This window comes from Canis aureus, chromosome 15, assembly GCF_053574225.1.
Source record: "Canis aureus isolate CA01 chromosome 15, VMU_Caureus_v.1.0, whole genome shotgun sequence".
Taxonomy (NCBI): Eukaryota; Metazoa; Chordata; class Mammalia; order Carnivora; family Canidae; genus Canis; species Canis aureus.
In genome coordinates this window covers 68,406,883-68,434,057 of record NC_135625.1, presented here as the reverse complement: position 1 = coordinate 68,434,057, position 27,175 = coordinate 68,406,883, and the positions used below count along the sequence as shown (strand labels likewise).

General features: G+C 39.8%; 2 long non-coding RNA genes across 2 annotated transcripts; one reads left to right on the top strand and one right to left on the bottom strand.

The window, feature by feature from the left end:
* Positions 1–368: 368 nt before the first annotated feature.
* On the bottom strand, positions 369–13,469 carry LOC144284097 (uncharacterized). The gene is made up of 3 exons (XR_013352536.1): positions 13,226–13,469; positions 3,025–3,347; positions 369–569 (listed from the first exon to the last, which is right to left on the bottom strand). It is a non-coding gene; the product is annotated as an uncharacterized LOC144284097 (long non-coding RNA).
* Positions 13,470–13,566: 97 nt separating this feature from the next.
* On the top strand, positions 13,567–26,309 carry LOC144285083 (uncharacterized). Its single transcript, XR_013353538.1, has 3 exons — positions 13,567–13,656; positions 14,440–14,605; positions 26,113–26,309. It is a non-coding gene; the product is annotated as an uncharacterized LOC144285083 (long non-coding RNA).
* The last annotated feature ends 866 nt before the right edge of the window (positions 26,310–27,175 follow it).

Genomic DNA, 27,175 nt, shown 5'->3' with positions numbered 1-27,175 from the left:
TGAATGGAAAACCTGTACTACTATTTGCAAAACATTTTGTTTTTCTTTCAAATGAAAGACAGGGAAAAAACAAGGGAAAAAAATTAGGCAGCAAACAAAAAAAGCAACCTTTGGTGCTAACCAGAAAATGGTGTGCGTGACAGGATACGTACAGCTGTCAATAGGCTTTTTTGCCACCAGGATGAGCCTTGGGTGCCAGTCCCTGAAGATTAGATCTGTTCAATATGTGGACACACAGGCAGGTTGCATGAGTGACCCTGATTGCCATAGTATTGCCTTAGTTTACAATATTAATAATAACTATTATTATAACTATAACTATAACTATAATCAAAGTCAGTTGCAATAGACTTTTAAACTTAGCATCACAGCCTAGAACTCTTTAATTCACAGTGTACAGAATGTCGTTCTATGATTTGTAGTCAACATTACCAGTTACAGTGATTCTAGTGCACAGCCATCCCAGAGATCAATTCATTCAGGTCTGCTTATCGAAACAATATGTGATCATCTGTGAGAGACAGGAGAGATTTCATACTCTCAATCTGGAAAACGTTCTTCCCCAGAACCTAGGAACAGAGACAGATACTTGGCTTGATGGTGCATAAATAACATTGGAAAACATAATCACCAAGAAAAAAATATCAACATGTTATATATATATTTTTTTCAACATCTATCAGGCATTTTTCGGATACAGACACTATCACTTGTATCTGAAAATCTAGACCTGAGATTCTTGTATCTAATATTGAAAACCAAAGTCCTATTTCATGGCTTTGAATCTGTACGTTTTTCAGAAAACAAGAACTGCCCATGTTCCCTCATCTATCCTACAGGTGACTGGAATCCCTCATGGATCCCACTTAGCTAGACACAGTCCAGTATTGTGCTAAAAATATGGGTCTGTCACTGGTGTAATTCCAGGTAAATTACATTTTTACTTTGTGCCTATTCTTCAAATATGTACTTGTAATGATGTTAACTCTAGTATAATGCCTGTTTCACAGGATTCTATAAGGATGAAATGAGCAAATACTTAAAAAGCATTGGCCACATGTCTCATAAAAGCTTGTTCCATAGGCATTAAGTATTATGATTAATATGTTTGAACAAGAAAATATTAGTTCCTCTTTATTAGTTGTATTCTTTCCACAAAACTTCTTTTTTTTTTAATTTTTTTTTATTTATTTATGATAGTCACAGAGAGAGAGAGAGAGGCAGAGACACAGGCAGAGGGAGAAGCAGGCTCCATGCACTGGGAGCCCAATGTGGGATTCGATCCCAGGTCTCCAGGATCGCGCCCTAGGCCGAAGGCAGGCGCCAAACCGCTGCGCCACCTAGGGATCCCTCTTTCCACAAAACTTCTGATTCCTAAGTAACAGTCTCTTAAAGAAATAGGCCTATCTGTGAAATGTTTTACCTAAATTAAAGAGTTTGAAATAAGAATAAATGGAGCCAAGATAACATTTCAGGTAAAAGATGTCAAAAAGCAGTGTTGTGATATGTTTTAAGTAATTTAACTTTTAAGAAAAAATCAATTTACCTTTCTGTTTTTAAGTGCAATACTTAAAGCATTAACACTTCTCTTTTCAGGAGATTAACTCATAGTAAGCAGTTTAGAATGCCCAATAAACTACTCATTTAGTGTATATTTATTAGCGTGACCTTAACTTTACATTATAACTAAGCAAACGTGCCTGTTCCTGAAAACCCCTAATATAGGAAGAGCATGCACTGTCAAGTCTTTTTTGAAAAGGCAATCAGAATAACTGAGGAACTCTTTCTGGATGATACAGTCCAAATGCAGAAATGCATTAGAATGTCCTCTGCATATTCCATAGCTTAATGACCAATCTCATCTCCATTCAATGTTTTCCAACTCCTTGTGCATAAAAGGACAGAAGTAACTCTAAGTTCATCTTTCCTACAAACTTGAAACACCTGTGCAGATTACAAGGGCTACGGGGAATGCAAATGTAGTGTGTTACCCAAGTGACACATTAGCCCATTAACACAGATGTTCACAGCTCTACCTTTGGGAGGCCTGCCAATTACAAATCAGCAAAACATGTGAAATTTTTTTAGAGCAGAAGCACCCCAAATCCAGCAATTACTAACAGTAGATAAAGTTGACCATACAAAGCTGCATGGTAAAGAGAATGAGGCATCTTCCTTATAAACAAATGTGTTGGGTGCGGATAACATATTAGTGAAGTTCTCATTTGACTCTTTCTTTTGGGATAACGACTGTCTTGGGCCTTGGGAAACAGAAGAATCAAATGTGACCACGCCTGATGGAAAATGCCATAGTGACTTCTTTACCCAGCAATTAAAAGCCTCATGTTACACAGAAAATTGTTTATTAAAAGAACCCCCTCCATTTCATGTTCTTCATTTACAGATAAGTCACTTCCCTTGATGACAATGTTAACTTTGCACTTTATATTAGATTTAAAGATATGTTGTTACATTTAATAAACAAATATCTCATAATTAATTTCAGAATGGGAGTTTTGAGTCATTTTCAGCAGCCACAATAGTGGTGGTGGTGGTGTTTTACTAATCGATTTGTATGTGCCTGGTGTTTAACTAGTTACCTCAGTTCCAAACATCTTTCTTTTAAGGACCAGGTTTGAATTAGGGACTTTTTGGTGATCTTACACATAATGCTTTTAGGTTTCTTACACTGTCAACCCAATATCTTTTTAAATGAATTATGACAGGGAATTCATATATTAAACTAAGTGACGAACTGAGATGTTTTACCCCAGTGTCAGGTTGGGGGTTCCTTCTCTTCTGAGCTCAACCCCACTCATCCCTGTCCCTTCTTCTATTTCCTTGAGTATGGCAATGAACTGAAAGGATTCAAGTTGGCAACCTGCTCCCTTCTGATTAGCTCAAAATGGGTTCCCCGTCATTATTTTCCTTGTTTGACAGACAATCTATTCAATTCCAGGATTGTGATAATGATGTTTTCTCTTACAGAGCTATTGTGCTACTTAATTAATGTTTATTACATACTTGGAGATCCTTGGATGGCAAATGATATTCTAGAGCCAAGTACATTATTATTTCAATAAAATTAATGCCAAGATGAATCATAATGTGGAAGGTGATGGCCTGGAAATTGTTTCCTATCACCAACTGGAAAGGATATATTTGTTTGGCAGCTTTCTAAGTACAGTATAAACAGGTGGCCATCCACAAGCTGATGTATAGAAGGGAAATAGTTCATCCAGATAATTTAGATTTTAATTGAATTCTTTACAAAGTATATGAAGTTTGAGTTTCTTTTGCAGGGAGGAGATTTTGATCAATTACTTTATTAAAGAGCCAATAGAGACCTATAAAGAAAAAAATAATAAAACACAAATTAGATTTAACCAAAAAATGTTTACTTTAGCATAGTGAAAAAGTATGAGCTTGGAGTTAAGTAAGATGGACTTAAATCCAGTGTCTGTCAATGTTGGAATTCCATGACACACAGATTAGATCTGTCTTGTTCACTGCCATTTTCCTGATCCTTGTTTCTACCTTATTCATATTTCTTCTTAATTAAATGTTCTGGTTTTTGATAGAGTCAAAAAGATAGATTCACCAGTCTTTCCCTCTAGGCTTTGTAGTTTTTATATCTTTCATTAAAAAGTCTTCCCTTCAGGTACCTGGGTGGCTTAGTAGGTAGAGCATGTGACTCTTGACTATTGATCTCAGGGTTGTGGGTTCAAGGCCCACCCTGGGCATAGAGCTTACGAAAGAAAGAAAGAAAGAAAGAAAGAAAGAAAGCAAAGAAAAGAAAGAAAAGAAGAAAGGAAGGAAGTCTTCCCTTATTTGAAGTATTTAAAATAAGTTCCTATATTTTATTCTATAGGTTTTACTTTTTATATATAATCCATTACTCTGTGGATTGCATTGCATTATTTTGGAGTAAAAATTATAAAAAGTAGGAAAAGCATTAACAATCTAATTTGAATTTTAAAAATAAAAGATTTGGGGCACCTGTGTAACTTTTGATTTCAGTTCAGGTCATGATCTCAGGGTCATGAGATTGAGCCCCATGTTAGGCTCCAAGCTCAGCATGGAGTCCTGCTTGAGATTCTCTCTTTTCTTCTCCCTCAGCTCTTATCTACCACACGCCTCTCTAAAATAAATCTTTAAATCAATAAATAGAAATAACAGATGTATTTGGGAATAATTAACATACGAAGACACTGTCTTCTAATAATGAATTTTAGTATACATTTTTATTTATTTTGTTTTTTTCCCCAATAAAGTCCTATACTTATTTTGTTAAGAGTTGTTATAGTTTCCTGTACTAATGCCATAAGTGGTATATGTTTTAAAAAGCAATTTAAATATCTGGTTAAATGTCCTGAAGTTGGAAGTGCACATCAAGAAATATCTATATTTTTATCTAACAAGTGCCTTTAAATAAATCGTTTAATCTTCCTCCCCTGCTGTGAAGGACCACTAAGATAGAAGCCATCGCTCTCAGAATATTTGAGTTACAGAAACAAATTTTATCTCAGTAATTATAACCCACTTTGAGGTATTAAAATGATGGCTCCAGTGTAGAATCCAATTTAAAATTTAAATCTCCCTTCAAGTTCATAGATTTTCCTTCTCCCTAGTTCAGGGCTGACTTAGGCCTAGGAGACCTGACAGAGAAGATTCTTTCCCTGTCTCTTCTCATTCATTTCCCAACCTCTCTACAATTTCTGGGTTCCCCTCCCTTGTCCAATGTAAGTGTGGTGTCAAAGCAAAGACTGCCCTGCACAAAGCTGAACAGACAAGGAGGATTTATTGCAGAATCTCGCAGTAGGCCAGAGAGGCCAGAGCTCAGTCTGAGCTCAGAGAGTTTTTAAAAGCTGGAGTGGGGAGGAGTCTTAGGCCACCTGTGTTTGCTAATTGGCTTTACCCACTGGAAAAAATAACTTTTTCTTATCGTTACAGCAGGAAGTAGTTTTACAACATGGAGCAAGGCTCCCACCAGAGTTTGGTTCCTTTTTGTTGTTGTTGTTATGTCACTTTCATTTCTTTTATTTATTTATTTATTTATTTATTTATTTATTTATTTATAAATTTATTTTTTTATTGGTGTTCAATTTGCCAACTTATAGAATAACACCCAGTGCTCATCCCATCAAGTGCCCACCTCAGTGCCTGTCACCCAGTCACCCCCACCCCCCTCCCACCTCCCCTTCCACCACCCCTAGTTTGTTTCTCAGAGTTAGAAGTCAGAGTTTGGTTCCTGATAGGTACTCTGTCTTCCTCGAGGAGCACATTTCGAAGGATGGCTCTCAATCCTCCAGACAGGCATTTTAGGTTGTGACACTGGCAAGAGGCTTTTAAAAAGATTTACATGTTAACAGGACAGAGAAAGAATTTATAAATACACATTTTTCTAAAGTGAATGTTCTGAGGAAAGAAAGGTCAGGGCCTCCAGTGAGGGAGGCTGTCTGAAGTTTAGTTGAGCCAAGGGGAAGGTGAAGGCTGTCTTTGCACATTGTTGTCCTCTGTCTCATCTAAGCCAAAATTTAGAGGCAACAGGAAGCTCCTTTTTCATCTCTAATGTCTTCTAATTGTTTACGTAGGCATTTCCGAATACAATTAATTTTGTAAATTGATTTTTAAGAACTTTTACCTAGGGAATGAATTTTATAAAGGAATTGTTTCCCCTTTATTATAGGTTTGGAAATAAAGTACCGATTTATAAATATAGTCAAAGGTAATGTTGTTTTCATTCTGTATGTTTTTTTCTTTTAGTTAGTTATTCATTTTCATCTCATAATGACATAAATTCACTGACACTTTTTTTCTAGTACTTTTGAAATGTTATCTTTTATATTTAAATATTTAGTGCCTCGGAATTAATGTTAGTGAATTCTGTGTCACAGGGTTCTAGTAATTGTCCTCATTTGTGATGTATTAGAATTACCAATAACATAGTGTTATGCTAGGATTTGCTCTTTGGCATAATTCTCTATCTATAATGATGGTTACCATAGACTCTGGAGATGGAGTACTCAGGTTCAAGATCCAGCTTTTTTGCCTTTGTTCCTATATCCTTAGTGGATATTTAACCTCTTAGCACCTAGTTTACTCATCTGTAAAGTTGAGATAAAAATAGTGCAATGGTAGGAAAAATTGTGATGATGTTCCCCCCAAGAGTCTCACCTTCTGGTTATTCCATCAAATGCTAACCTAGGTATCACTGTCTTGGGACTTTGCAGATAGAATTAAGGTTACTTATCAGCTGACATTAAGATAGAGAGGTTATCTTGAATTACACAGGTGAGCTCAAAAGTAGTTGCATGAGCCCTTAGATGCAGAAGAGGAAGAAAGAAGGAAGGAGGCAGCCAGAGATGCTTGTGTAAAGTAGAAGCAGGAGAGAGATTCCGTGTGTGAGAAGGACTTATCCCACAGTTGCTGACTGAACACATGTCAAGGAATGTGTGCAGCCACTAAAAGCTGAAAATGGTACTTGGTAGAGAGCCAGCAGGGAAATGGGGACCTCAGTCCTACAACCACAGGAAGTTAATTCAGCCAACATCTAAATGAGTTTAGAGGGTGATTCTTCCCTGAAGCCACCATTAAGGAATACAGCCCTGAGACACCTTGATTTTAGACTGGCAAAAATTGAACAACTAACCTACAGAAACTATGAATAGTAGGTTTGTTGTTTTAAGGCCCTAAATTTGAGGTGATTTGTCATGGCAGTGAGGGGGTTCAGGAAACACCCCACTCCACCTCCCCCTGGAATGTGCCTCTTTGTCATGTGGATTGTTTTGAGCTGAAGGCACGTGAGAGCCTTTGGGTTTAAGAGAAAGTTTTGTCCCTCCCTTAACCACACAGAAGAATCTAAATTGAGGGTCTTTCCCAAAATAAGGGCTATTAACAGAGATAATTTTTATCTGAGACCCATTTGTATAGTAGGGCAAACATCTCATTACCAAACATCTGTTCTCCGTATCACCCTGTGAAATGCATTCCTTTCCTCTGAACTCTCAGGCCCCTACCCCTTCTCCTTAATTCAGAGTGATGTATATCCCTCATTTTATCTGTCTTTGGAATTTCCATATCTATACTAAATGTAATTGTCTCCTGTTAATCTCTCATTTCAATTGGATTCTTAATCCAATTCTAGGACCTTTGAGGGGACAGGAATTCTTGCTCCTCCACAGCAATAATGGACAATGAACACAAGCACATAAGTGAAAGAATTATCATGCAAAAAAAAAAAAAAAAGAATTATCATGCATATTAAACAAGTTCACTTGTGTTAAACACTAGGATAGTACCTAGCAGGAATTAAGTGATAAATTCTGACTTTCATTAAACTACTCCATATATTATTTCATTCTTGCACATCAGGTCTTATGTACTATATTGTTAGAATGCATATCAATAATTTGGTATAAAATATACTCATATTGGGTTTTCATATATAGTTTTTAACAATTTTTTTTAATTTTTATTTATTTATGATAGTCACAGAGAGAGAAAGAGAGGCAGAGACACAGGCAGAGAGAAGCAGTCTCCATGCACCGGGAGCCCGACGTGGGAATCGATCCTGGGTCTCCAGGATCACGCCCTAGGCCAAAGGCAGGCGCCAAACCGCTGCGCCACCCAGGGATCCCTCATATATAGTTTTTAAATATGTTCTCAGATAGCCTTACTCATTTATCATTCCTCATTTTTTCAAATTTAAATCACCATTGGCATTTTTATTAGAAATACTTTAACATGTATACAACTGATTCTACTTTCTGTTTGATTCTATTTATAAAAATAAAAGTTTTTAGCCAGACTGTTGTAATTGAACACTTATTACTATGTGCTCTCTCAAGAATTATTTTTGTAATTTCTCTTACTCTTACATTCATTTATATTATTTAGATCAGTTTTTCTTTTATTTTCAAGGATACATGTTACCCTTTAGTCACATTTCATTCCCTGTTCTTTATACCTGTTATTTATTGTTGCATTATCAATAGCCTATATTTAATGTTCTTCTATTTTAAATATTTGTCTTTATTCTTTGGATTATAAGGGACATTCCTACAGTTCTCATTAGTATGACTAATTAAATTTTATATTGTTTTCATTAAAAAATAGGTCAAGTTTTACAAATGTTAAATTGTCTTATAATATTTTCATATCCCAGTGAGAGTGTCCCTCCCCTCCTCCCCACCTCTGCATGCTTTGTTACTGTCACTTACATTTTTCACTTGAGTTAATTGTTATCTCATCTCTTATCTATTTTATATGGTCAATATTTTCTTAAATTTTTAGGAGAACTCAATTATATTTTTCATATTTTTCTTCACTGCTATTTTACTTGTTATGTTGACTTTTTCTCATTGGCTTTATTAAGAAGTTCAGATGTTCTTTGTTTCCCAGTCATTAAATGGGGAGAGCTCCGACTTGGCTCACGTTTTGACATAAACAGAATAGGCAAATTATTTCTGCTCTTCTAATTCTTCAAGTCAGAAATGAATCTGGATTGTAAAATGTGTCCCCAACTAGTATTCTACTGAAATGAAAGGGGGGGGAAAAGAAATGAAAGGGCTTTCCTTTTTTTTAATGACAGGAATTTATTACTGGAATATTTGAAACAGTTCCTTCCTTTTCAGAAACAGTGCATGAGCATCTGTAATCCATTACACACCAACACTCCAGCTTTTTCTATCTCTGTCCTCCCTGTGATGAACCTCACATCTTAAGGTCTAACAGGTCACTGGATGTCCAGTGCAGCCCTGAAATGGAAATGGAAATGAATGAGAACTAGAGCATCCAATGTGGTTCACATTCTTGGAAAAACAAAACAAAACAAAATTTAAAAAAACAGAGGCTACTCCTGTAAGGTGTATGGATGTAAGTTTTGGCAAGAAAATGGAACATATATTTCTCCTTTCTGGTCTGGGAAGACTTGTTTTCTCTGGGATTGGATGGAAATCTGCCATCATATTCTCAACACCTTTCATTTTTTTGTGTTAAGGTCCTGTCTCTGCTATGGTTGGTGACAATTTCTTTGGGACCTGGGAAACTCTTGACCAGAGGTTCAGGTTTTAGTAGTTTGTATTTGTTTTTGTTTCAATTGTTTTTAAGAAGGGAAGAGAGAGAGTGAGCATGTGCATGCACATGCAGGGGAGAGGGACAGGGAGAGAATCGTAAGCAGGCTCCCTGCCGGCGTGGAGACCTACACAGCTAGATCCTACCACCCTGAGATCATGACCTGAGTGAAATCAAGAGTCAATCTTTAATGGACTGAGCCACCCAGGCACCCCCAGTTTTTAGTAGTTTTATAACATTGCATCTTTTTTCTGTGTTTTCATGAGTATTTCATGAGAAATAGGGAACTCAGCAGCCCTTGTTGGAAGTCATTATTTCAAACTGTAGAATTTCTTTATTTTTGCTGTATATTTCATTAAAGCAACTGGTACTAGAAAATCATCTAAGATTTTGGCAATAGATTGACTTTGGCTTTTCCTTGTAAAGATAAAATTTGGGTACTATTCTGTATTTTCTCAGATACTTGAAATATTTTGTGAAAACTAGGCAATGAAATGTCTGGTGACTTCTTAAATTCTGACTTTTACTTTGGATTTTTTATGAACACAAAATAAGCCAACTCAGCTTTCCATATTTTTTCAAATTATTTGGTCATAGCAGAGAAGATATTTTTACAATACTGTTTAGTCACACTTCTCAGGGGAGAAGTTCTCTATAGTTCTGTGTCAGTAGTAAACCAGCATAAGCCAACAGATAATGATGTGACTACCCCAGGGCAATGCAACCACAGAAAAGAATTCTCTATGTATGTGGACTGGAAGACTACATTTAGACAGTTATTAAACTCATTTATTAAACTCATTTTGAACAGTTGACATCATGAAATCTCAAATGTTTTGAGCTGTTTTAAGTAGGTCACAAAACTGTGTCTCACCCAACTTCTCCATTCCTATTATTGTTTTTCCATCTTACTCTTTTGAAAATAACTGACTTTCATGCAACCCTTTATCTTTTTTAAAAGCTGAAAGAGGGCCTTTATAAGCAGTGGAGTAGGAAAAAAAAAGGAAAGAAAAAGCTTCAAAGGAAAACTGAAGCACAACTTGAAACTGTGTCACAGGGCTGGGAGCTGCTGAAACACGCAAAAAATGTTTTCAGACTTAAGGCAAGCTGCCTGAACAGAGCATGACTTCTCCAGTAACTTCTTTGGAGGGTTATAGGCAGCAATGCCTTCACTGAATCACAGCTTTGAACCCCCGTTGAGGAGGTGTCTCTCCTTTCGATCAGTGTTAACGGGGGTTGACAACAAGCTGGCTAGCTTTTGAATCATTCCACTAAGGTTGTCCTGTTTGTGTATCTGTACTCCTGTCCTGGCCCTGTTCCTTTTTCTAGAATCATGAAACAAAGGAAGGAGAAAAGAGAATATATCAAGGTTTTTGATGGAAGAAACCATTCAGTGCTATCCTCTTCTCTTTCCTCAACTTGGACCCAGTCCAAGTCACAACCACAATATTTAGATGTGAAATGTCATTGATAATGTGAAAAAAATATGCTGTAGTCATATAAACAGCACACTCAGTAGAGTTCTCTCATGTTTGCAGGGCATGATCTTTATCTATTCATAAACAACAGATTACTGATTGCTTTAGACAACAACCACCTGAATATGCCTCACTGTTTTGTAAGGTATGAATATGGGCACACCTCCTGGGTGGTTTTCCTGTTTCATGCCCTAGCAATGCCCCAGTGGTAGTATCTGGCTGGTGGTTAGATGGATCTGGATGGTTCAGGATGGCTTCACTCCTCTGTCTGGCATGTAGGGGAGGAAAGACTGAAGGCTGAGCTCAGAACCCCTCTTCCATATAATTTTAGGGCCTCCCTAGATGGTCTTCCCAGCTAAGTAGTTGGACATTTGGACATCTTTTATGGTAACTCAGGCTCCAAAAGGCTAAGATGGAAGTTGCTACATGTTTTAGAGTGTGAGCACAGACCTCTATTGATCAAAGCAGTTTTGAGCCAACCCAGATTCAAAGGAAGTAAGAATAGACTCCAACTTTCCCTGAAAAAGAAAATTAAAAAATGTGTGGCATTCTTTTATACACCTCAGGACATGATACATATTCGGTGCTTAATACCAACATATGGAATATTTCATGTCCTTCACTTCACTTCCATCTGTGCATTCGACTCAATTCAGCACTGGGCAGACAAGAATTCACATTCAAATTTAGTGACCCCGTATTCCCTGTTCTGTGTACACATGTGCATGCGAGCCGGTCGCTGGCCCTGGCCCTTCTCTTTGTTCCTCTCTCTCCATGTCATCTGTGTTAGAGTGAATTTGAGCAGCTAGCCTGACTTCCAAAACATTTTAAAGTGTTGTGTGGTAAGAGGTGAGGAAGATAATTTCTCTCCAGGAAACAATATGGCACAAGTGCCATATATTCAGCAGTGGGTCAACCAAGTGTTACTTCAGGATTATAAATGAGAAACAAATTGCCAGTGGATGATGAACTGAGGCCTGACCTCTCCAAGCCCATCGTGGGCTTTCTCCTCGACAGAACATATTGACGGGAAGGACAACAAAACCAGAGCTAGTGAAATTGGAAGTGATAGGACGTCACATGGGGGTGGGGATAGCCAGGTTTTCTTATTTGTTTTCCTGACTATAATCGAATACAATTATGTGACAGAAAGACCAAGGGAGGGAGGGAGGTGGGCAAGGAAGGAGACAAGAAGGGGAAAGCTGAAAGCAGGGTTGGGGTGGGGGAGATGAAAGATACAGAAGATGAAAAATTGCTGGAGGAAAAAAACGGTTCTCCTAGTTAATTTCTTCAGCTCAGACCCAAATTAACTGTGTCCTACCAAGTATCCCTCAATACAAAATAAGCTTTATTTCTGTGCTGGCTATCCCTAAGTAAAATATTTTGAGCTGTTATAACTATTAGAAGGCAAGAATTGTTTCTTTTGTTTGCTTATTCCATGGCCTTTTCAGTATCTGACACAGTATGGTAGGAACTGTGTATATAATAAAACCAGGTTACATGAAAGAAAATATGACCGAATCTAAACATGCAACCAGATTAAGATATAATGAATGGATCACATGTACTGGCTTTATTGTTACATTAAACGCACCAATATACATCACCTTTGTAGATATGATCTAAGTAAAATTATTGAAATAATTAGATATTTGTGAATGGCCATAAGGTCCGTTTACACTTTTTTTTTTTTAAGGCTTTATCTATTTATTCATGAGAGACAGAGAGAGACAGAGACACTGGCAGAGAGAGAAGCAGGCTCCATGCAGGGAGCCTGACATGGGACTTGATCAGGGTCACACCCTGAGCTGAAGGCAGACGCTCAACTGCTGAACCACCTAGGAACTTCTTTTACATAAAAAAATAAATCTTAACCATTCTATCAATACCACCCAATTATATACTCATTTGCTTTTTTTTTTTTTTATGGTCCCTCTTCCCCCATTAAAATACCATCCACAAGAATGAGGATTTTGTTTTGTTGATCATTATTTCCTAAGCAGTTAGAACTCTTTCCCAATGAAAGGTGCTCCATGAATATTGGATGAATAAACAGACACAATATAATAGTTACAAAGTCGAGAGGGCAGATGCTATCGATGAGCCAGCATGTCTGCCTTGGGCCATCTGAGGCCACTGGTAGCTAGAGACAGTTTGCAGCATTTCTTAATCAGAAGCCCTGGTCTGTCTCCCTTCTCTGCCTGAGAGCTTTCTCCACCACTAAGGGAGCTTGCTCTCCACCATCAGATGCAATTCTGTAGCTTATCGCCCTTGTGAGCAATGCTCCCCCTGGGGCAGGATGAGAGTTAACAGGAGAGTGTGAGAGTTGGCCTGCTTCCAGTAGGTAAGAGAGTCCTGGGGTGAGTTTCACAGTGCTGCTCAGAGGGCCCTACGGCCAGGCAGGATGGTGCCGTCCTTGCTCTTAGGAGCAACTTCCTCATGAATACATTCACTGTGGGCTCTTCTCTGTCCCACTCTCCTCTCTCTCTACTTGGGTTTCTCAGGACTACACTTTGGAGAACCCAAACTATGGACACTTAAAAGTCATTAACGAGCAAGTGTGTAATGATTAAACTTTTTTATTTTGTTATTTGTCTGAATCAAGGGGAAAAAAAACAACAAATTCAGGAGTCATTAAAATTATGCATCAAAACAACTCAGTCAATACTTACAAAGTACTAATAGATTTCAGGCAGGTTTTGTCCAGGAGTGTGTATTCATCCTTATGCTTTATGCCAGTGCCTACATCCCTGCCACTCCTAAGTACCTTTCTAGGTTTAAGTTGTAGAAAAGAACTCATCTTAAGTAAAGCATAGATAATCTTATTTCATGTTTAACAGTTATTTTTCCTGGAACTTCAAAAATTACAGTTCTTTTTTTAATTTATTCATTTATTGGATAGAGAGAGAGAATGAGCACAAGCAGGGGGCAGGCAGGGGGAGAAGTAGAAGCAGGTACCCTGAGAAAGAGGGAGCTTGACATGGAACTCGATCTCAGAACCCTGGGATTATGACGCGACTGGAAGACGTTCAACAGACTGAGCCACCCAAGTGCCCTACATTTCAAGATAAGCAGTTAAAACACGGAAGAGTGACCTTTTTTTGTGTGTATTATCAATAAGAATCTTTAGGCTTTGTGTATAATCCTTCCAAGTGTCATTTTGAAGAGTATTTGTTTTCTAGTGAATTTTTCAAATACATTCCATCTGTGAAACATCTCTTTTTGAAAAGACGACCTTTAAACATGAAGTTGAAAAGAAATTTGTGGTAACTAATTTTACCATTAAATGAGAAACATCAAAACTGATATGTTTTTATTGCTATATTACTTAGCAATAGTACTTTTTGATGTTTGACATATTGATCTTTTTTTTTTTTAAGATTTATTTATTTATTCAGAAAGAGAGAGAGAGGCAGAGGGAGAAGCAGGCTCCATGCAGGGAGCCCGACGTGGTACTCGATCCGGGGCCTCCAGGATCACACCCTGGGCTGCAGGCGGCGCCAAACTGCTGCGCCACCAGGGCTGCCCCTGGCATATTGATCTTGTGTGATTTAGCAAAATCACATAAAATGAGATCCATCCTTTTTGTTACCAAAAACATACTACTCGCTAACCTATGTGAAAAGAAAGTGAAAAAGAAGAGAGATTATGAGAAGGTTGTATCTTAGCACCTCTCTTTGTATGTGCCATGTAAGAAGGTCGCATTAAAATTGTTACACCTTATTGCTAAATCAGATGACCATAATGAGTTCTTTGGTGTTTATATAAGCCTCATAATCACAGTGTTTGGAAAAAAATAGGCAAGTTTATTTCACTTTTATGTAATAGTTCTAAATTAATTGTCAACATTCACAAAACAATTTTGTTCTACATGGACACTTGGCAGCTTGGATATCTCCAGCGTCATGAAACCACATCCCATACAGCATTTCCATTGTCTCAAAGCTGAATCAGCTTGGTCCCTAGCAGCTCTGTCAGTGGAGAGGATAAGGCCACAATCCTGAGGACTCAACATGGAAGTGGAAAACATCACTTCTGCTCACACTCCATAGGTAATTTGCTTAGGTAGACACTCCTCCCTGGGAGGGAAGAGAGAGAAATATGTTGTTCCCATGTTCCCAGAAGGAAGGAAAGACAGGTTTTGGAGGACCGCTCACTACTCCCTAAGCAAACAGTTAAGGCTTTCGGTGTAATAGGTATACCTATTACAGGTATAAAAACATTTTGTGTGATTTTAGAATTCTTGAGATTGGTCTGAGTTTAAAAGGCGGTATCTGTAATATTCATTCCCATTGTGTGTGCCTAAGAAATGGTGTCTACCAGTCTTATGAACAAGGATTCTAGTTTTTAATGTATAAATTAAATCTAGTTTATGCCATGTTTTAATAAAATATCAATGCAAAACAATTAGTGACTTTTCACATTCAAAGAAGTTTAGTGGCAAAATGTCTCCTGTAGGCATGTCTAACTACTTGTGCACAGATTTATTTCAAAGTCGTTACAGAATCATTCTGATTCATAACATTCTAGATTTTTGTCAAAGCTTAAAAATAGCAATTGCCATCATTGCACACATCCTTCCTTGGTGATGAAATCCATGACACCTCGCACGTAGGTAAGGACAGCTTTTTTTTTTCGATGACCGTATGCATAATATTAGTCACATAACAAATAATCTTCAAATCCTCTGCTACTGCCATGCCTTTGAAAGCAGAAAATATCAATAATTTCATCTTCCAACACATCTTAACATATAGGTGGAGACATTGATTAGCCAGATGCACAACATGTTTAGAAACATTCACACTTTGAATACTTATCACTATAATTATAATTATTTAATAATTGTCTCAGCCTTCTGTTTCAGAAACATCAGTCTTCTTTGCATTGTTCTATTGTGTAGAGATTGAAAGCTATAGATTTAAAATTGATGATTTGTATACACTACTATAGCATTAATTTTACAAAATAGAGAGGCTTACATGAGCCAGCTTGATAATGGTGTCATCTAGCTTCGTGAAATAATTTCTCAAGAATACTTATTTATGAAATAAAGTAGATCTAATGCACATAAAAAATGCAGGGATATTTATCTATTTTGTATTATTTATTCATGATACTTCTCTTTTCCTCACTCTTGCCATGGTTTAATATGGAGAAAAAAAACTCTACTTTTCCAGTGAACTTTGCCTTGACCAGGTATTTTTTTTCCTTTTCCTTTTCTTTTTCTTTTTCTTTTCTTTTTCTTTTTCTCTTTTTTCTTTTTCTCTTTCTTTTTTCTCTTTCTTTCTTTCTTTCTTTCTTTCTTTCTTTCTTTTTTTCCTTTCCTTTCCTTTCCTTTCCTTTCCTTTCCTTTCCTTTCCTTTCCTTTCCTTTCCTTCTTTCCTTCTTTCTTCTTCTTTTTTTTGCCACTGGAATGCAAATAGAACAGATTTACCATTACTGAGCAGAGGTTTTTAGAGATGTGTGTTTCCACTCACCACTCTGGGAACACATCCCATGTAAGATAGGCCCCTTCATCCTGGATCCCAAAGTGAGGAAACACACAGAGGAGTGTCTCATCCAGCTTGCATCCTACATCCAGGTCCAGCAACGATAAACCCAGTAGAGTGCTCAAGAGTCATAATAGACTCTCAGACGCTGAAGCAAGACATAAATGCAAGGCATTATGAACATCGAAGTTGCCAGCGGAATATTGTGTATGATCACGACAGAACCAGACTGATGCCAAGAGTGGCACCAGATGTAGAATGTTGCCAGGACAAAACCTCAACAGCGTGGTATTTGCATTAGAGACTCATGGTTCAGGCATTCGGCTGTTATTGCAGATGCAAAATATTCAGCCCATGTAAAATAGTGGGATGAAATTTGGTAAAACTGTCACCTGACATAACTTTGGGGTAGAACTGTTCCAAATGAGCCCTGGAACAAGGGCACAGGAGTTCCCTGAGCTGGAGTGGTTTCTGCTTGTTCTGAGCAGAAACAGGAAGAGGCACTGTATGTTTCTGTTTACTCCTCTGAATCCTTCCTCTTCCCTAAAACCCCATGTCCCAGAGGAGAGGAGCTCCTTCAGGTTGTGTCCTAGAATGAGGAGACTTTAATCCCACACTTAATCTGTGGCTAATCACAGCTAAATCTAGCAGAGGTCATCTCCGCAAATTACAGCATATAGTTTAGTAGAGAAGCAGCCAAAAATGCATAGACCTGTGAGTCATTAACATTTGTCACTGTCACTCACTGGTTTCCAGGGTTATTATATGCATATGGCAGGGCAGATATAGACAACTAGATTTTCCTTTACACTGTCAGAAATATATTTTTGTCATTAAAATATTTTGAAAAAAATGCTTTGATTTTTTTCTTTTCTACAATATTTTAAAGTATTCATGAAATGGTTGCATTTATAATCCATCTAAATGTTCATCCTTTTATAGTTTTGTATTATATTGCTTCCCCATGTCTTAGAATCATCATATAGTCTTTTTTTTTTTAAAGTTCTATTTTGCCTAATGTATGTGTCTGGGATATCAGACTTCAGATTCTTAAAGGGAAAAATTAATTGTTTTTTTTTTGGAAAAATTAATTGTTGATTACAATCAGCAGTTGAGCCAATTAAAAAAATAATCTCTGCTAAAATAGTTGGTGTTTAAATTGCATATAATATTCTCACTAAAGGAATACATCAATAATTTACCTAGAGATAATGTTTTAGCAGGCAATGTTTAAAAGAATTTAGACTAATGAATTGCATAATCATTCACAAAATCAGTCATTATCGATCAAAGATTCCTTCAATAATTTGTCTAATGTTCAGATTTTAGATTTGTAATTACAAGGTTTTTTTTTTTTAATTTATTTATTTATGATAGTCACAGAGAGAGAGAGGCAGAGACACAGGCAGAGGGAGAAACAGGCTCCAGGCACCGGGAGCCCGACGTGGGATTCGATCCCTGGTCTCCAGGATCGCGCCCTGGGCCAAAGGCAGGCGCCAAACCACTGCGCCACCCAGGGATCCCTAATTACAAGGTTTTAAGGGCTACTCCAATCAGCTGTATAAATCCATAACTTTCCCAAAAAATAAAATATTGTATACTAAATCAGACTTTCTATGATGATTAGAAAGGTAAATTTATTTCAAAAATCAATGTGTTTGTAGCTGATATGCAGTATTTTGATCTAAATTCCATGCTAAAATAAAAGTTGGTAATATTATTATATAATAATAGTTTTGAAGCAAGCAGACCCAGTCAGAACCCAGGAGCAGGTCCCACAGGACTAGCCAAGCGGGTCCTTGGCTGCGTGTAGGGGAGGACTCAAACATGAACCAGAGGAACTGAAAAGAGAGGTTATCGTGTAGTGTAAATGACAGGTATAGCAGACAGAGTGTCTGGACTTGGAAAGGAGAGTGAATCTTGATGTCATGTAGAGCTAAGGGGTTATATTAGGAAAGGTTCGAGGGTACACATTCTTCCAGGAATTCAGGGTAGGTTCCAATCAAGGGCAGATGTGAAGTGAACAATAGGTGCTACTCCATAAATAATCAAAGCATTGATGCCAAGTATCAGCCCAGGTTGGTTTGAAGCTAAGTCCTGGAACGTGTTTGGGATCTGGCTCTTGTTAGGTGTTATCAGGTGTTTGGGGCCTAGGGCAAAATTCAGAGAATGATTAACTTTCTTGCTTCCCCTGGAAGTGGGGTCTTTGGCTTATTCAGAGGCAAAATGTGGAACATGAGTAAATGGGGCCTAGCAGAAAACCAGCAGAGAGGGAGCTGGAGTCCCGTCTGCACCCCCCCCATACTAGTTTTGACTCTTTCTTGTAAAATGATCCCTGAATAACTTCTGTGTCCTTTTTGAGTAACCTGATTTTCCTGAAGGTCCTTTTGTTAAGTCATCCCTACATTGAGTCAATCTAGTACCTCTTTCACTTATAAAATATATCTCAGTCTATTACTTATCGGTTGTGCAAAGTGAAGAAAAAATTCATTTTTGTCATATTTCCTCATTTAAATGTGGACAATAATATTCTCATGTAGTTACTGTGAATAAAATTTTTTAACACAAAACAGAGTATCCAGTATATAATAAGTATATAAGTGTGCATTTCCACGTCACTGAGAAATTCCCACCTCTTCCCTGTGTAATCACCTATCTTGTTTCCAGAAGTCTTCTTTATTCATAAAAATGAATTTTCTCTTTGTACTTAGCAATGCCTACAGGTAGTAGACAAAATATGTCCTTATACAAAGGAAAGCAATGTGCGTCCGTATACATACCAGTTATAATTCTCAACATTGATATAAGTAGCTATACTCTTAGAGAATTATCCATGGATATGTATGTGCACGTGCCTGGGTGCATTTATCTACATGTTCAGATTAGTAGAGAAGAGGGAAAGGATATACTTTGTAATAGACAATATAGCCTCTGTTGGAGTATAGATGATAAATAATAATAACGTGTGGCCTTTGAGTCATTTTGGAAGTCACCCTTCTTCTCAAATATAAGGGAATCAAGTCAAATTCTTTAATTTGAAAAAATTTTTAAAAATTTGACGACAATTAAGACTCATGTTTCTAACAAGGCCCCATTTGTTGGGCTGTCACAATAAAAATTAACACCAGCATTTATGAGGCCCTGGCTCTTTTCTCCTGGAAGAACTATCCTGCCCATTGTTTGTCATGACCCCTGGCTCTACATGTCAAGAAACTCTTCTTTCTCTGTTGTGCTCTTTGGTCACAGCTTCTGTGAACGGGTATTCTGGGGCCCTCCATCCTTGGTATCATACTCCCTCTAAAGACTACTGCTTATGGAAGACTAATGGTCTGTGATTCCAAAAGTCAGTGGTGCGTTTAGTTCAACCTCATGGTTTCTTTGCTAACAAGATCCCTTCACAAGTTCAAGTTCGCTAGACATTGCATTTGTCACTAATGGCAGGCAGTTTTCCCCAATCATATGTATCAAATCTGCTTTATTTTCTGCTGCTTTGCTCCCATGTGCCCCACCTCAATTCAGTTCTCAAATTTGAGCACTCTCTCGTGCTCCCTTCCTCCCTCCCTCTCTCTCTTCTCTCTCTCTCTCCCTTTCTCTCACACTGTCCAATAAAGATATTTTACTGAAACTCTGGATCTTCCATTGTTTGGAGTTAGAATCGGTGGCTTCAGCTTAGAAAGCCCTTCATCCCTTCATCTGTGCCCACCAGCTGGCCAGTTCGTTTAGGTATAAACCCATCTCTTCCCACATGGGTTTTAATCCAGCCCACAGAAGCTCGCACAACCTAGCAAGGGTTCATATTCTGAGTCCTGTTTCTAGTTTCTCCCCTGGAACTTTGACCCAGCAAATACATGTGGGTTTTTTTGTCTGTTTGTTTGTTTTCTTTTTTCTTCCTTGTTGCAGATGATGATTAAGTAAATCTTTTCTGTTACAAACATGGATTACTGTTTTTAAAGTCTCCAGTATTAGTTTTCTCACTTTTTGCCATGCAGCTGTTAAGTCAATGCCACATATTTTTGGGGTTGGCTAAGACAGAGCCCTGCTTCAAAAAGTTGCATTCTCTGTGAGCTAGGATCCTAATTTTCCATATTGTTAGGAACTGTATTTAATAATGAGAAAGCAAAACTATCCATCCAGTGGCCTCCATCCTGGTAGTTCAAAGAAGTCAAAAGGAATGTTCAAGAAACCAATTATTTAGTGATAAGTATGTAAAAACTGCAAAATATGAGAGGCAACTTGGGAAGTAATGAGAATGAAAGACAGCAAAGGTGACATCCCACTGAAAGAAGAGAGAAACAAACAAACAAAAAATATTAGCCCTTTGAAAATACCTGCATTGCACTTTCTTAAATTATGAGTTGGATATGATGCTTAAATAACTAAGTCTTCCTCCAGATATCAAGGAGGCAGATGAAAAAAAAGAAAGCCTTCAAATAGAATAAGTAGATTGTTTGCTTATTATGCCAACAACTTTAGAAGGTCCTGACTTTTTAGAAAGAATAATAAGTAACAAATAAGTTGTTTAGAAATGGCTAGTAGTACCATTCTCTGTGAACCAAATAAGGACAAAAACATTAGCTACGGCGTACTTACACATATAGTTGTATATATAACATGGGATTAATTAAAGGCACCTAGGGCATTATTCAAAGGTGGAGAGAGGCAAGTTTGAGGGAGGACCCCCTAAATATAAACAGAGTAAAGAAAAGGAAATTAGTCTGTTAAAGCAATGAGCTTCAAGAAATTGATTTTTACTAATGATAACAAATAGAAATGTTCTCAGGAAAGCAAGTTCAAAAGGTAAATGAGTCCCGGAAATCACAAAGCCGACTTTCGGAAATCATTTCAGCTGTACTTTCTAAAAGTTTATATTGAATAAGAAAAAGAATGAAAATAAACCATCCAAACTCATAGCTACATAATACTGTGAAATTTAAATCTGATAACATGGACATAAGGAAAGAACAATCAGGATAAAAGTAGTTCAAAGATATGCTTCTCCCAGAACACAAGGCAGAGGAACATCCTTTAAGATGTATTTTGTATTTAGGAAGAGATAACCAAAATAAAGCATCAGTACTGTCCTTTAAAGTAAACGATATCTGGGAAACGAACTAGTGGTGGTGGAAGGGGAGGTGGGCGGGGGGTGGGGGTGACTGGGTGGCGGGTACTGAGGTGGGCACTTGACAGGATGAGCACTGGGTGTTATTCTGTATGTTAACAAATTGAACACCAATAAAAAATAAATTTATTAAAAAATAGATTTGATACTGGTGGAGCAATTAAAGTGTATAATCCTTTTTATATATTTTTTCCTTTTTATATTTTATTTACATTTATTTTATTTTTTTCCCATTGCTAACAGTAATACGTGCAGATCATGACCTGAGCCCAATGCAGACACTCAACCATCTGAGCCAACCTGGGTGCCCCAAGTATAATACTTTAATATATTATTGGATTTTATATACAAATAGTTTGTTGAGAGCTTCTGCATCTGTATTAAAGAAGGATATTGACTATGGTTTTCCTTTTTTGTAATGCATTTCCCTGCTCTGGTTATTAGTAGGTCATCAAATTATTTAATAGCTATAGGTCCATTTCAATGATTGATTTCTCCTTGTTTGAGTTTTGGTTTGTGCTTTTCAATTATTCTATTTCATCTATATCATTAAATTTGAGGGCATGGAACTATCTGTATTATTCCATTATAATCCTTTTAAGGTCCATGAGATCCGAAGTGATGACACTTTCTCATTTCTGATATTTGTGATTTATGTCTTCTCTCCTTCATTTTTGTTAGACTGCCTATGGCTTTTCAATTTTCTTAGTCTTCTCAAAGAACTACCTTTTGATTTTGTTGATTTTCCTCATTATTTTCTTGTTTTCAGTTTTATGTATTCTGTAATTTTTATTATGTCTTCTCTTCTGTTTGCTTTAGATTTAAAATTGTTCTTTTACTCTCATTTCTTGAGGAAGAAGTTTAGGGTATTGATTTTGGATCTTTTTTTCTGATATGATGTAAATTTCCCTCTAAACACTGCTTTTGCTGAATCACACTCATGTTTTTAATATGTTTACATTTTTCTTACATTCAAAATATTTTTTTTCAAAATATTTTCTAATGAGAATTTTTTCACTAAGTCATGTGTTGTTTGGGCAGCCTGGGTTGAGCTTGGAGGCACTAGTCTTGTGTGCCGGGACATTCCAATTACCTCTCCCAACACTTCCGTCACGCAGCGAGCCTAGGCCTTTTAGAAGCGAGGTTACCTGCAGGCAGGATGTGGAGGTACAGGCCATAAGCTCAACTCTCAGAAGTGTGTATGCATGGGAGGCAGATGAATGCTACGCACTCGGACATGGGAGTTGGAACCTAGCTACACTCTGATTGAAGAAGGTCTTTGGAAATCGCTGTATTCAACTCAGATACACGTGAGTTCAGGCACAACGATTCCACATGCTTTTCTCACAACCTCTCCCAGCAACTACCATGAGGATGTTAGCAGCTACGTCTACAGTGAGGCAGGATGAGGGAGGGTTGTGCCCTGACCTCAGCTCTCACAGGGAAGCATGCCTAGAAGCCAACTCTCAACTAGCTGCGTTCTTATGGCAGTGAGAAGGTAGTATTCTCAGTCAGAAGGTTCCAAGATTACCACTCTACTGCACCTGGAGATACCGTCCAGGTCTGCATTGTTAACTTGCGTCTCAGAAGCCTCTGGCAAACGTCTCTGGTGAAGACGAGTGAAACTCACTCTGCAGGCAGTGTGGAACTGTGAGGGACTGAGGGTGAGCTCAAGTCTCAGAAGTAAGGTGCTTTTGGACAAGGCGATCAGCTACCTTCTCACATATGGAACTTAGTATGTAGCACCATTCTGCCACAGGAATTACTAGGAAATCGCTGGATTGAGCTTGGAGGCACTAGTCTTGTGTGCCGGGACATTCCAATTACCTCTCCCAACACTTCTGTCACGCAGCGAGCATAGCCCTTTTAGAAGCGAAGGGTACCTGCAGGCAGGATGTGGAGGTACAGGCCATAAGCTCAACTCTCAGAAGTGTGTATGCATGGGAGGCAGATGTCTGCTACCCACTCGGACATGGGATTTGGAACCTAGCTACACTCTGGTTGAGGAAAGCCGTTGGAAATCGCTGTATTCAACTCAGATACACGGGAGTCCAGGCCCAATGCTTACACATGCTTTTCTCCCAACCTCTCCCAGCAACCTAACATAAGGATGTTAGCAGCTACGTCTACAGTCAGGCAGGATGCGGGAGGGTTCTGCCCTGACGTCAGCTCTCAAAGGGAAGCATGGCTATAAGCCAACTCTCAACTAGCTGCGTTCTTATGGCAGTGAGAAGGTAGCAGTATTCTGAGTCAGGATGTTCCAAGATTACCACTCTACTGCACCTGGAGATACCGTCCAGGTCTGCATTGTTAACTTGCGTCTCAGAAGCCTCTGGCAAACGTCTCTGGTGAAGACGTGCGAAACTCACTCTGCAGGCAGTGTGGAACTGTGAGGGACTGAGGGTGAGCTCAACTCTCAGAAGTAAGATGCTTTTGGACAAGGCAATCAGCTACCTTCTCACGTATGGAACTTAGTATGTAGCACCAGTCTACCACAGGAATTACTAGGAAATCGCTGGATTGAGCTTGGAGGCACTAGTCTTGTGTGCCGGGACATTCCACTTACCTCTCCCAACACTTCCGTCACGCAGCAAGCCTAGGCCTTTTAGAAGTGAAGAGTACCTGCAGGCAGGATGTGGGGGTAGAGGTCTAAGCTCAACTCTCAGAATTGTGTATGCATGGGAGGCAGATGTCTGCTACCCACTCGTACACGGGAGTTGGAAACTAGCTACACTCTGATTGAAGAAGGTCATTGGAAATCGCTGTATTCAACTCAAATACACGTGAGTTCAGGCCCAACGCTTCCACATGCTTTTCTCACAACCTCTCCCAGCACCTAACATAAGGATGTTGGCAGCTACGTCTACAGTCAGGCAGGATGCGGCAGGGTCCTGTCTTGAGCTCAGCTCTCAAAAGGACGCATGGCTCGGTGCGGTAAGTCAGGAGGTTCAATGAATACCGCTCTGCTGCACCTAGAGACAACCATTGAAGACTGCAACTTGCCCCCTGCGTCCCATGAGCTTCTGGCATACATCTCTAGTGAGGATGTTCGATACTCTATCTGCAGGCAGTGTGGAACTGTGAGGGACTGCGTGTGGTCTCACCTCTCAGAATCAAGTTCCCCTGGACACTGCGTTCAACTAGCTTCTCTTGTATGGAAGTTAGTATGTAGTGCCAATGTATGAGAGGAATTCCTCGGTAGTCGCTGAATTGAGGTTGAAGACACTTGTCTCCTGGCCTGCACCTTCCAATTGCCTCTCACACCACTTCTGTCACGCATTGAACCTAGGCCTGTTAGAAGCGAAGTGTACAAGCAGTCAGTGTGGGACCCAGGAAATTTCTTTTTATTTGTTTATGATAGTCACACAGCGAGAGAGAGATAGAGAGGCAGAGACATAGGCAGAGGGAGAAGCAGGCTCCATGCACCGGGAGCCCGACGTGGGATTCAATTCCGGGTCTCCAGCATCACGCCCCTGGCCAAAGGCAGGCGCTAAACCGCTGCGCCACCCACGGATCTCGGGACCCAGGAAATTTAACAAAAATCCCCTACACCTGGACAAGCAGAGCAGGACTGATTCCGTTTTGTGCTACACCTGCCACCTCCTGTATGACTCCTACATAACCTGCTTATTATTTAAGGTGCTGCCCCACCCTAGTCGAGCCGCTGGGCACACCCTAATCGGAAATCGGCTCATAACAATGTAACCCTGCTTTGTGCCCGCCAAAACTGCGCACCAATTCTGACCAAAGTAATAGGCCAGCTCAAATGGATACTATAGGGTAAGATGTAATTCAATCAGCCACCTGAGTGTGGACCGACATGACTGTGCAACTTTCTGTGTATCCCATGGGCCCCTGGCCCCTATAAAGCTGCTATGCCTCTTAGTCTCGGGGTCCAAGTCCCTGCTCTGCTGTGTCGGGTATACTTAGAGCCACGCTCCAGCTTGTGAATAAACCCTTGTGTGTTTGCATCGGTGTCGGCTCCTCAGTGGTTTCTCGGATTCTTAATCTTGGCCACAACATTTGGGGGCTCGTCCGGGATCTGAGAGACCTCCAGGACCTTATCCGGAGGATTTCACGCGTGGTGAGTGCACTCAACTTTTTCCACCTTTTGCACGCGTATTCTCTGAGAGCTCTAACCTGTAGGAATTCCAATCTGTATTAGGTCGGCATTGGCTTAGGCGGATGCGCTGGTGGGCCATCAACCGGGGGTCTTGAGGAGACGTCCCTTGCCCCTGCCTGGAGGATGGAGGTCCTATCTGTAAGGAGGACGGAGGTCCTCATCTGTATGGTGGACGGGGGTCCTCATATGAAAGGAGGATGGGGTCCTCATCCGTAAGGATGACGGGGGTCCTCATCCGTATGGAGGACAGGGTCCTCATCCGTAAGAGGACGGGGGTCCTCATCCGTAAGTAGGACGGGGGGTCCTCATCCGTATGGAGGACGGGGTCCTCATCCGTAAGGAGGACAGGGGTCCTTATCTGTATGGAGGACAGGGGTCCTCATCTGTAAGGAAGACGGGGGTCCTCATCTGTAAGGAGGGCTGGCTGCCAGCCCTTCGGATTACTTTCTGTCTTGTCTCCGCAGCCGCACTAGAACGTTTGTCTGTTACTGTGTTCTTGTTACCTGTTTGCGTGCTGGTCTGTGTTACCTGTTTGTGTGCTGGTCTGTGTTACTGTGTTCTTGTTAACTGTGTGTTTGACTGTGTTATTTGTGAACTGTCATAACTGTCTGTGCCTTGGTGTGGACGGGGGACATAATGGGGCAGATGCAAACCATACCCTTGTCTCTTATGCTCTCCCACTTCTCGGATGTTAGGGAAAGAGCTCTTATTCTGAGCATAGACATACAGAGAGAGAGATTCCAAATTTATTGCATATCAGAATGGCCAACCTTTGATGTGGGATGGCCCCGAGAAGGAAATTTTCACCTACCTATTATCTTACAGGTTAAGGCCGTGAACTTCAGGGACAAACCAGATGGCCACCCTGACCAGATGCCCAACATCCTGGCCTGGCAGGACATGATCGAGAATTCCCCTCCTTGGCTAAAACCCGTTTTTACTCCCCAAAGCACACAACTGCCTGAAGGTAAGGAGAGACTCCGGGTCCACCGCCAGACTCTAATGGCAGGTCTCCAGGCTGCCGCGTGCAAGACGACCAATCTGGCCAAGGGCTATGATGTGAGACAGGGTAAGGATGAGAGTCCAGCAGCCTTCTTAGAGGGAGCAATAGAGGCTTTTAGGCAGTACACCCCTATGAACCCAGAAGCCCCGGAAACAAAGGCCGCAATTATCATGGCTTTTGTTAACCAGGCCGCTCTGAACATTATAAAGAAATTACAAAGAGTAGAGAGACTGGGAGAGAAGAGCTTGCAGGACTTAGTGACAATAGCAGAACGAGTCTATTATAGAAAAAGTCCGGAAGAACTGCATGTTACCACCCCACACGCTATTAAAGGGGTACTCAACAGCCCCCAGACAGCTGGATCAGCAATGCCCATCTGACCCACTATCAGAGCCTCCTGCTAAACCCCACCAGAATTTTATTTAAGCCACCGACAACCCTGAATCTGGCAACGCTACTCCCTAACCCAGACTGGGACCCCCCTCTGCATGACTGTCAAGAAATTTTGGCACAGGTGTACGGAATCAGCGCTGATCTCCAGGACCAGCCACTGCCGAACGCCGATGCCACCTGGTACACGGACGGCAGCAGTTTTGTCCGAGAAGGGGTCCGATTTGCGGGGGCAGCCATACCATAACCACGGAGACAGAGACCGTCTGGGCGGAGCCATTGACAGCCTGAATGTTGGCTCAATGGGCAGAACTGATCCCACTGGCCAAGGCGCTGACCATGGAGGAAGGTAAACGAAAAAACATCTACACCGACAGCAGGTACGCCTTTGCCACCGCTCACATTCACGGAGCCCTTTACAGAGAGAGAGAGAGCTTCTGACAGCAGAGACAAAGACTGTTAAAAACAAAACGGAGATTCTTGAACTCCTGAGGA